An 11,316-nucleotide genomic window follows, 5' to 3' on the forward strand; every position below is an offset into this window, starting at 1 on the left:
AAGAGTTCAATCTTGGTTTCATCAGACAAGATAATATTGTTTCTCATTGCCTGAGAGTCCTTTAGGTGCCATTTGGCAAACTCCAAGCGGGCTGTCATGTGCCTTTTACTGAGGAGTGGCTTCCATCAAGCCGCTCTACCATAAAGACCTGATTGGTGGGGTGCTCCAGAGATCGTTGTCCTTCTGGAAGGTTCTTCCATCTCCACAGAGGAACTCAGGAGCTCTGTCAGAGTGACCATCAGGTTCTTGGTCACCTCCCTGACCAAAGCCCTTCTCCCCCGATTGCTCAGTTTGGACGGGCGGCTAGCTCTAGGAAGAGTCTTGGTGTTTCCAAGCGTCTTCCATTTAAGAATGATGGAGGCCACTGTGTTCCTGGGGACCTTCAGTGCTACAGACATTTTTTGATACCCTTCCCCAGATCTGTGCCTCGACACAATCCTGTCTCGGAAGCTCTGCAGACAATTCCTTTGACCTCATGGCTTGGTTTTTGCTCTGACATGCACTGTCATCTGTGGGACCTTATATAGACAGGTGTGTGCCTTTCCAAATCATGTCCAATGAATTGAAAAGACATCTCAAGGATGATCAATGGAAACAAGATGCACCTGAGTTCAATTTCTCATAGCAAAGGGTCTGAATATTTATGTAAATAAGGTATTTCTATAAACCTGTTTTCGCTTTGTCATTATGTGGTATTGTGTGTAGATTGATGAGAAATATTTATTTAATCAATTTTAATATATGGCTATAATGTAACAAAATGTGAAAAAAATCAAGTGGTCTGAACACTTTCCCCTGTATTGTCAGTGGGAAAAACTTCTAACATCCCATTATGTTATTCTGTTTCAGGTGAGAGGAGCCAGACAGAGAGAAAGAGGATAGCTTCTGATTTGTCCATGTGTTAAGTATGGCCCACAGATCGAAGAGGTGAGTGTGAGATCTGGCATTTCACATAGGTCTGTTCTTGTCCTCTCGTTAGCTGGGCCATATCTGTCTCAATAACCTCTTATCATGGATCAAATAATCCTTACCTGAACCAATTCATAGTCTGAAATAGTTTTGGCCCCAGATGTCCCTAAGATGTGATGAGTGACATTGCATCTGTCAAACACTGATTGAATGAGACAAAGAGAAACGCTGTGCAAATGAAATGGTCTGACCCACATTCTGTGGTGTTATCCATTTCTCTGAAGACCCTGAAAGCCCATTTATAAAAGTAAACCTTGGATGATCCCAGAAGTGAAGACTGGTCTTTTTCACAGTGCAGGAGAGACTATACATTATTTACTCTTTGACTGCAACACTGAAGGAGATCATGCAATGTGTCAAGCATCCAAAACAAATAGCCTCCTCTGGTGGAAAGGCTTTTCTTGTGCGTTTTGATCATGTCTGTTTCCCATCCAACCTGACATATGCAAAAGTATGTCTCCTTAAGGTTTCTATAGTCCTGTACTGTAAAAAAAAATATTCTGTGGTGAATTGAAATTGATAACAATTTTTTTAACAATAACACATACTTAATAAAAATGTATGTAAGTTGTTGAAATTTTTGTTAATTACATTTGACCAAAACAGTTCAGAATAAATCAATCGCAATATGTTGCTTAAAATAATTTAGTTGAATCCCTCCCCCATTTTGCCCTCAAAACAGACTCAATTCATAGAGGCATGGATTCTACAAGGTGTCGAAAGCGTTCCACAGGGTTTCTGGCCCATGTTGGCTCCAATGATTCCCACAGTTGTGTCAAGTTGGCTGGATGTCCTTTGGCACTTAAATATTTTGTCTTGCCCAGTCACCCTCTGAATGGCACACATACACAGTCCAAGTCACATTTGTCTCAAGGCTTCTTTAACGTGTCTCCTCCCCTTCATCTACACTGATTGAAGTGGATTTAACAAGTGACATCAGTAAGGGATCATAACTTTCACCTGGATTCACCTGGTCAACCTACAGTGGGGCAAAAAAGTATTTAGTCAGCCACCAATTGTGCAAGTTCTCCCACTTAAAAAGATGAGAGAGGCCTGTAATTTTCATCATAGGTACAATTCAACTATGACAGACACAATGAGAAATAAAATCCAGAAAAATCACATTGTAGGATTTTTAATGAATTTATTTGCAAATAATGGTGGAAAATAAGTATTTGGTCAATAACAAAAGTTTATCTCAATACTTTGTTATATACCCTTTGTTGGCAATGACAGAGGTCAAACGTTTTCTGTAAGTCTTCACAAGGTTTTCACACACTGTTGCTGGTATTTTGGCCCATTCCTCCATGCAGATCTCCTCTAGAGCAGTGATGTTTTGGGGCTGTTGCTGGGCAACACAGACTTTCAACTCCCTCCAAAGATTTTCTATGGGGTTGAGATCTGGAGACTGGCTAGGCCACTCCAGGACCTTGAAATGCTTCTTATGAAGCTACTCCTTCATTGCCCGGGCGGTGTGTTTGGGATCATCGTCATGCTGAAAGACCCAGCCACGTTTCATCTTCAATGCCCTTGCTGATGGAAGGAGGATTTCACTCAAAATCTCACAATACATGGCCCCATTCATTCTTTCCTTTACACAGATCAGTCGTCCTGGTCCCTTTGCAGAAAAACAGCCCCAAAGCATGATGTTTCCACCCCCATGCTTCACAGTAGGTATGGTGTTCTTTGGATGCAACTCAGCATTCTTTGTCCTCCAAACACGACGAGTTGAGTTTTTACCAAAAAGTTATATTTTGGTTTCATCTGACAATATGACATTCTCCCAATCTTCTTCTGGATCATCCAAATGCTCTCTAGCAAACTTCAGATGGGCCTGGACATGTACTGGCTTAAGCAGGGGGACACGTCTGGCACTGCAGGATTTGAGTCCCTGGCGGCATAGTGTGTTACTGATGGTAGGCTTTGTTACTTTGGTCCCAGCTCTCTGCAGGTCATTCACTAGGTCCCCCCGTGTGGTTCTGGAATTTTTGCTCACTGTTCTTGTGATCATTTTGAATTTGCAATAGGTAAGCAGCTTGGTCTTGTATGTCTTCCATTTCCTAATAATTGCTCCCACAGTTGATTTCTTCAAACCAAGCTGCTTACCTATTGCAAATTCAGTCTTCCCAGCAACAGTGTGTGAAAACCTTGTGAAGACTTACAGAAAACGTTTGACCTCTGTCATTGCCAACAAAGGGTATATAACAAAGTATTGAGATAAACTTTTGTTATTGACCAAATACTTATTTTCCACCATTATTTGCAAATAAATTCATAAAAAATCCTACAATGTGATTTTTCTGGATTTTATTTCTCATTTTGTCTGTCATAGTTGAAGTGTACCTATGATGAAAATTACAGGCCTCTCTCATCTTTTTAAGTGAGAGAACTTGCACAATTGGTGGCTGACTAAAACCTTTTTTGCCCCACTGTATGTCATAGAAAGAGCAGGTGTTCTTAATGTTTTGTATACTCAGTGTAATGTTCTACCGAAATATCTCTACTGGTTTTCACTGTACAATCTGGACAATGGATTGCATTTATAGATCTCATTCTTTAAAGGAGTTTTGAAATATGTTAAATACTTGTCTTTGCTTTTAAAATACCTTCAAAAGTCATTTAAATCAAGAATGTACCTTTCGAGTTGCTTTTTGGAGGACAAAGGTACTGCTTAAATGGATGTGCATTCCAGAAAAAGGAACAAAGCTGTGTGTGTGTGTGTGTGTGTGTGTGTGTGTGTGTGTGTGTGTGTGTGTGTGTAGTCAACCATTAGCCCCCTCCATCTGGCTGTGTCGCCTGTACCACCATAGAAAGCCACAGGGCCCGTCCGAGGTAACTGAGCACTCTGGGATAGGTATAAGCAACGCCTAGTCACTCAGTGGTGGGATAGAGATGTGTTTAACACACAAAAAAGTACACGCCCACACACAGACAGTCACACACGTGCGTGAAACATGTGTGTAGTTTGACGCGGCTTTAGCTCCAGATAGATGTGTAAATGTGCAGACTCAAAGGGAGTAGGATGCAGAGAGTAGGATGTAAGAAAGAAAAAAAAGAACCTGCTTGCCACAAACGGCCAGAAGACAGGCATGCGAGAAGGGAGGGAGGGAGGGAGGCAGGCAGGCAAGAAGGGAGGGAGGCAGGCAGGCAAGAAGGGAGGGAGGGAGGGTGACAGGCAGGCAGGCAGGGAGTGCCCTTAAGGTGCTCTGTGCAAGCAAGGAGGTGTGCCCTTTGAACTCTGCTCTGTTCTTTCTTCCGTTTGGGTTTTGTTTTGTTCGAGGCAAGGAGAGATGCAAAGTTGAATGCAGTGGGGCCCCATCCATTGAAAACCAGTTGCGTATTAGCAGCTACAGTATATATTTTAGTGCTCTCCAAATACCTGCACAAAACATAAAGTACCTTGTAATATACACTGCTGTGCTTACCCCCAAAAATGTCAACTGCTGGACAGCAATGTATAAAGATGATAGAAAATGTATTTATCCTGAATCATTTTTACACTATTTAAAGCAATAACCAGCCGTATCTCTGTTGAAACTCCAGTAGCTCCAGCTGCCGACAGAGATGGCCGCCTCGCTTCGCGTTCCTAGGAAACTATGCAGTTTTTTGTTTTTTTACGTTTTATTTCTTACATTAGTACCCCAGGTCATCTTAGGTTTCATTACATACAGTCGAGAAGAACTACTGAATATAAGATCAGCGTCAACTCACCATCAGTACGACCAAGAATATGATTTTCACGAAGCGGATCCTGTGTTCTGCCTTTCAACCAGGACAACGGAATGGATCCTATGCGGCGACCCAAAAAAAACGACTCCGTAAAAGAGGGAAACGAGGCGGTCTTCTGGTCAGACTCCGGAGACGGGCACATCGTGCACCACTCCCTAGCATTCTTCTCCGCCAATGTCCAGTCTCTTGACAACAAGGTTGATGAAATCCGAGCAAGGGTAGCATTCCAGAGGGACATCAGAGACTGTAACGTTCTTTGCTTCACGGAAACATGGCTCACTGGAGAGACGCTATCGGAGGCGGTGCAGCCAGCGGGTTTCTCCACGCATCGCGCCGACAGAAACAAACATCTTTCTGGTAAGAAGAGGGGCGGGGGCGTATGCCTTATGGCTAACGAGACATGGTGTGATGAAAGAAACATACAGGAACTCAAATCCTTCTGTTCACCTGATTTAGAATTCCTCACAATCAAATGTCGACCACATTATCTACCAAGAGAATTCTCTTCGATTATAATCACAGCCGTATATATCCCCCAAGCAGACACATCTATGGCTCTGAACAAACTTTATTTGACTCTTTGCAAACTGGAATCCATTTATCCGGAGGCTGCATTCATTGTAGCTGGGGATTTTAACAAGGCTAATCTGAAAACAAGACTCCCTAAATTTTATCAGCATATCGATTGCGCAACCAGGGGTGGAAAAACCTTGGATCATTGTTACTCTAACTTCCGCGACGCATATAAGGCCCTGCCCCGCCCTCCTTTCGGAAAAGCTGACCACGACTCCATTTTGTTGATCCCTGCCTACAGACAGAAACTAAAAAAAGAAGCTCCCACGCTGAGGTCTGTTCAACGCTGGTCTGACCAAGCTGACTCCACACTCCAAGACTAATTCCATCACGTGGACTGGGAGATGTTTCGTATTGCGTCAGATAACAACATTGACGAATACTCTGATTCGGTGTGCGAGTTCATTAGAACGTGCGTTGAAGATGTCATTCCCATAGTAACGATTAAAACATTCCCTAACCAGAAACCGTGGATTGATGGCAGCATTCGCGTGAAACTGAAAGCGCGAACCACTGCTTTTAATCAGGGCAAGGTGACTGGTAACATGACCGAATACAAACAGTGCAGCTATTCCCTCCGCAAGGCTATCAAACAAGCTAAGCGCCAGTACAGAGACAAAGTAGAATCTCAATTCAACGGCTCAGACACAAGAGGTATGTGGCAGGGTCTACAGTCAATCACGGACTACAAGAAGAAAACCAGCCCAGTCACGGACCAGGATGTCTTGCTCCCAGGCAGACTAAATAACTTTTTTGCCCGCTTTGAGGACAATACAGTGCCACTGACACGGCCTGCAACGAAAACATGCGGACTCTCCTTCACTGCAGCCGAGGTGAGTAGGACATTTAAACGTGTTAACCCTCGCAAGGCTGCAGGCCCAGGCGGCATCCCCAGCCGCGCCCTTAGAGCATGCGCAGACCAGCTGGCCGGTGTGTTTACAGACATATTCAATCAATCCCTATACCAGTCTGCTGTTCCCACATGCTTCAAGAGGGCCACCATTGTTCCTGTTCCCAAGAAAGCTAAGGTAACTGAGCTAAACGACTACCGCCCCGTAGCACTCACTTCCGTCATCATGAAGTGCTTTGAGAGACTAGTCAAGGAACATATCACCTCCACCCTACCTGACACCCTAGACCCACTCCAATTTGCTTACCGCCCAAATAGGTCCACAGACGATGCAATCTCAACCACACTGCACACTGCCCTAACCCATCTGGACAAGAGGAATACCTATGTGAGAATGCTGTTCATCGACTACAGCTCGGCATGACGGGCCGCCCCCAGGTGGTGAGGGTAGGCAACAACATCTCCACCCCGCTGATCCTCAACACTGGGGCCCTACAAGGGTGCGTTCTGAGCCCTCTCCTGTACTCCCTGTTCACCCACGACTGCGTGGCCACGCACGCCTCCAACTCAATCATCAAGTTTGCGACGACACAACAGTGGTAGGCTTGATTACCAACAACGACGAGACGGCCTACAGGGAGGAGGTGAGGGCCCTCGGAGTGTGGTGTCAGGAAAATAACCTCACACTCAACGTCAACAAAACTAAGGAGATGATTGTGGACTTCAGGAAACAGCAGAGGAAACACCCCCTATCCACATCGATGGAACAGTAGTGGAGAGGGTAGCAAGTTTTAAGTTCCTCTGCATACACATCACAGACAAACTGAATTGGTCCACTCACACAGACAGCATCGTGAAGAAGGCGCAGCAGCGCCTCTTCAACCTCAGGAGGCTGAAGAAATTTGGCTTGTCACCAAAAGCACTCACAAACTTCTACAGATGCACAATCGAGAGCATCCTGGCGGGCTGCATCACCGCCTGGTACGGCAACTGCTCCGCCCACAACCGTAAGGCTCTCCAGAGGGTAGTGAGGTCTGCACAACGCATCACCGGGGGCAAACTACCTGCCCTCCAGGACACCTACACCACCCCCCGATGTTACAGGAAGGCCATAAAGATCATCAAGGACAACAACCACCCGAGCCACTGCCTGTTCACCCCGCTATCATCCAGAAGGCGAGGTCAGTACAGGTGCATCAAAGCTGGGACCGAGAGACTGAAAAACAGCTTCTATCTCAAGGCCATCAGACTGTTAAACAGCCACCACTAACATTGAGTGGCTGCTGCCAACACACTGACACTGACACTGACTCAACTCCAGCCACTTTAATAATGGGAATTGATGGGAAATTATGTAAAATATATCACTTGCCACTTTAAACAATGCTACCTAATATAATGTTACATACCCTACATTATTCATCTCATATGCATACGTATATACTGTACTCTATATCATCTACTGCATCCTTATGTAATACATGTATCACTAGCCACTTTAACTATGCCACTTTGTTTACATACTCATCTCATATGTATATACTGTACTTGATACCATCTACTGTATCTTGCCTATGCTGCTCTGTACCATCACTCATTCATATATCTTTATGTACATATTCTTTATCCCCTTACACTGCTTATAAGAGTAGTTTTGAAATTGTTAGATTACTTGTTGGTTATTACTGCATTGTCGGAACTAGAAGCACAAGCATTTCGCAATAACACTCGCATTAACATCTGCTAACCATGTGTATGTCACAAATAAAATTTGATTTGATTTGATTTGATTTATACTTTCATAATGCCCCATAAAGGCTACCAGAGTCTCCATGCTTGTCAGCAGCCTCTATAGTTTCGAGAAACGTGATAGCATAATACCTTGTTGGAGGGAGTGTCTGGTGAGAGAGTGGTGGTGGTGGTGGGGGGGGGTGTACAGAGGATCTGAACCCAGGTTGGGGTGAGTGTAAGGGGGATCTGATAAGGCGTTCCCCAGCTCCATCGCCCCATCGCCCTATGAGAGAATAATAAGCGTCTGTAACACATAGACACTCCCAGGCCTTGTGTCCCCAGCACAAAACCTGGCTGTCTTATCCACTTCTAAGAACATAATGTAAGGCAATACATGTGAGAAGGCCAGGGGAACAATGCGTGGAAAGTGCAGTGTGATATGAGGGAGACTCATGTCAGGAGCCATTGTTGTGGCCCTTTGTTGCCGTCGAGTACCTTGGGAACTTTGAACTCAGAGTCCTCTTCATCTGCAGGCCTGGAGTTTGTATGTGGTGAAATGTATGCAAAATGTATAGTAGAAAGTTCACTCTTAGAAAAAAGGTTCCAAAAGGGTTTAGGTGGGAATTCATGCTTCAGCAAACAAAAGACAGTAGGGGTGTTCAACAACAATGACAAAAATCACGAGAAGGGCTTAACAATAAAAAATTCCAAAATGACTAATTCAAGGTAGAAAGGAGTTGGAGCACTCAAAAAAAAAGCTAAGATTTATTTATTTTAGGGTTATTCTGCAGTCCCCACAAGATAACCCTTTTTGGATCTGTGGAAAGGGTTCTACCTGGAACCCAAAATAGTTCTAGCTGGAACCATAAAGAGTTAGTCACAGGGTTCTCCTATGTGGACGGCTGAAGAACCATTTTAGGTTCTAGATGGTAAATTCTTAGAAAAAAAGGTGCTATTCCTCGTGTTTTTGACAGTAGCTACAGCATGTGTGTTTGTTGTGCTGTACTTGTAAGTCATATGTTTGGATGAACAGTTGGTTTGAATCAAAATATAAACTGTATAGTAACATACAGTGGCTTGCGAAAGTATTCACTCCCTTGGCATTTTTCCTATTTTGTTGCCTTACAACCTGGAATTAATATGGATTTTTGGGGTGTTTATCATTTGATTTACATAACACGCCTACCACTTTGAAGATGCAAAATATATTTTATTGTGAAACAACCAAGAAATAGGACAAAAAACGGACAATTTGAGCGTGCATAACTATTCACAGTATGTCTCTATAAGCTTGGCACATCTAGACACTGGGATTTTTGCCCATTCTTCAAGGCAAAACTGATCCAGCTCCTTCAAATTGGATGGGTTCCGCTGGTGTACAGCAAACTTGAGATCTGGGCTTTGACTGGACTATTCCAAGACATTTAAATGTTTCCCCTTAAACCACTCAAATGTTGCTTTAGCAGTATGGTTAGGGTCAATGTCCTGCTGAAGGGTGAACCTCCGTCCCACTCTCAAATCTCTTGAAGACTGAAACAGGTTTCCCTCAAGAATTTCCCTGAATTAGGCACCATCGATCATTCCTTCAATCCTGACCAGTTTCACAGTCCCTGCCGATGAAAATCATCCCCACAGCATGATGCTGCCACCATCATGCTTCACTGTGGAGATGGTGTTCTCGGGGTGATGAGAGGTGTTGGGTTTGCGCCAGACATAGCGTTTTCCTTGATGGCCAAAAACATCAATTTTAGTCTCATCTAACCAGAGTACCTTCTTCCATATGTTTGGGGAGTCTCCCACGTGTCGTTTGGTGAACACTAAATGTGTTTGCTTATATTTTTCTTTAAGCAATGGCTTTTTTCTGCCCACTCTTCTGTAAAGCCCAGCTTTGTGGATTATACGACTTAAAGTGGTCCTATGGACAGATACTCCAATCTCCTCTGTGGAGCTTTGCAGCTCCTTCAGGGTTATCTTTGGTATTTTTGTTGCCTCTCTGATTAATGCCCTACTTGCCTGGTCCATGAGTTTTGGTGGGCAGCCCTCTCTTGGCAGGTTTGTTGTGGTGCCATTTTTGAATAATGGATTTAATGGTGCTTCATGGGATGTTCTTGTATATTTTTGTATAACCCAACCCTGATCTGTACTTCTCCACAACTTTGTCCCTGACCTGTTTGGAGAGCTCCTTGGTGTTCATGGTGCCGCTTGCTTGGTGGTGCCCCTTGCTTAGTGGTGTTGCAGACTCTGGTGCCTTTCAGAACAGGTGTATATATACACTGAGATCATGTGACACTTAGATTGCACACAGGTTTATTTAACTAATTATGTGACTTCTGAAGGTAATTGGTTGCACCAGATCTTATTTAGGGACTTCATAGCAAAGGGGGTGAATACAAAAAATACTATTCATTGCCTGGGGTATGAAAGTAGTGCCCCTCCAAGTTCAAAGTTCCAAGTTCACCCAAGACACAAGAGTTTAACATGAAGAGAATGATCACTTGGACAGAGATTATATTGTTAAACTAATAGTGTGTGTTTGTCTTGTCTAGGTGGAGCATCTATCTGGGTGACTCTCTACAGCTGTCTCGAGTGGAGAGAGAGGCATGGACTCTCATTTCCATCTGATCATCAACAACAGTCAAGATACAGTATGCTGATGAAGAAGGATACAGCAAACTACTATTTCTTATCAGCATGCATAGATAATCAGCACTCAGTCATGTCTGTATCATTGTGATTTAAAAATCAGTTGCAAAACTGTTTACCTTCTACTGGGCTGTAAAAGTACAACATAATTTATTCTGAATTGTAAAAGTCTTTGTTGTTGTACTGGATTTCAGGTGAATCTGTCCTTAGAATTGAGTATAAGTGAACCCAAATGGAACCCACAGTGCACTTGCTCTTCATCTGAAATATGAATTGATTGAAACAGTACATCAAGACAATATTTTTGTACGTTCTCAAATCACTGTATTTTCTCAATAAATGGAATAAAGTATATTCAATAATATTTTTGAGAAGTATTAATTTTCCCCACATGATTTCTGTCTACAGTAAGCCTTGTCTGTATACCTTTGACATAATTAGGTCCTCTGTGGGATCAAAGGAGAAAGGTTGCTGACATGGCTGTAGTTGTTTCTGATGGCCCCTGACAATGCTGAGAAACATACAGTTTGCATACAGTACAAAGACAGTATGTATTCCTACATTGTCAATGTGTTAGCATATGTCAAATTAGACACAACTGTAAAATCTAAAATGGATAAGATACTAGCTATGCTCATTACCCAAAGCACCTTGTCAACCAGAGAAAACGTTGTAGCATAGCCACATGTCAGGTTAGTGTTTGAATCTTCTACGTTTCTCCTACATACCCCGCATGTGACATGGAATACTACATGCAAATAGATTTAATTACATTTCAAAATGAATGAATTCACATACAAAGCATACACTTAAATTACACA

General features: G+C 43.2%; 1 long non-coding RNA gene across 3 annotated transcripts in view; it reads left to right on the forward strand.

The window, feature by feature from the left end:
- The window catches only part of LOC112263370, a 70,933-nt gene extending 60,079 nt beyond the window's left edge, over nucleotides 1–10,854 (forward strand). For all 3 annotated transcript variants that reach the window (XR_002955482.2, XR_002955480.2, XR_002955481.2), the window contains exons 3-4: nucleotides 850–927; nucleotides 10,399–10,854. This is a non-coding gene — a long non-coding RNA (uncharacterized LOC112263370). The remainder of the gene's footprint in view (nucleotides 1–849; nucleotides 928–10,398) is intronic.
- The last annotated feature ends 462 nt before the right edge of the window (nucleotides 10,855–11,316 follow it).

Source organism: Oncorhynchus tshawytscha, linkage group LG12 (assembly GCF_018296145.1).
Source record: "Oncorhynchus tshawytscha isolate Ot180627B linkage group LG12, Otsh_v2.0, whole genome shotgun sequence".
Taxonomy (NCBI): domain Eukaryota; kingdom Metazoa; phylum Chordata; class Actinopteri; order Salmoniformes; family Salmonidae; genus Oncorhynchus; species Oncorhynchus tshawytscha.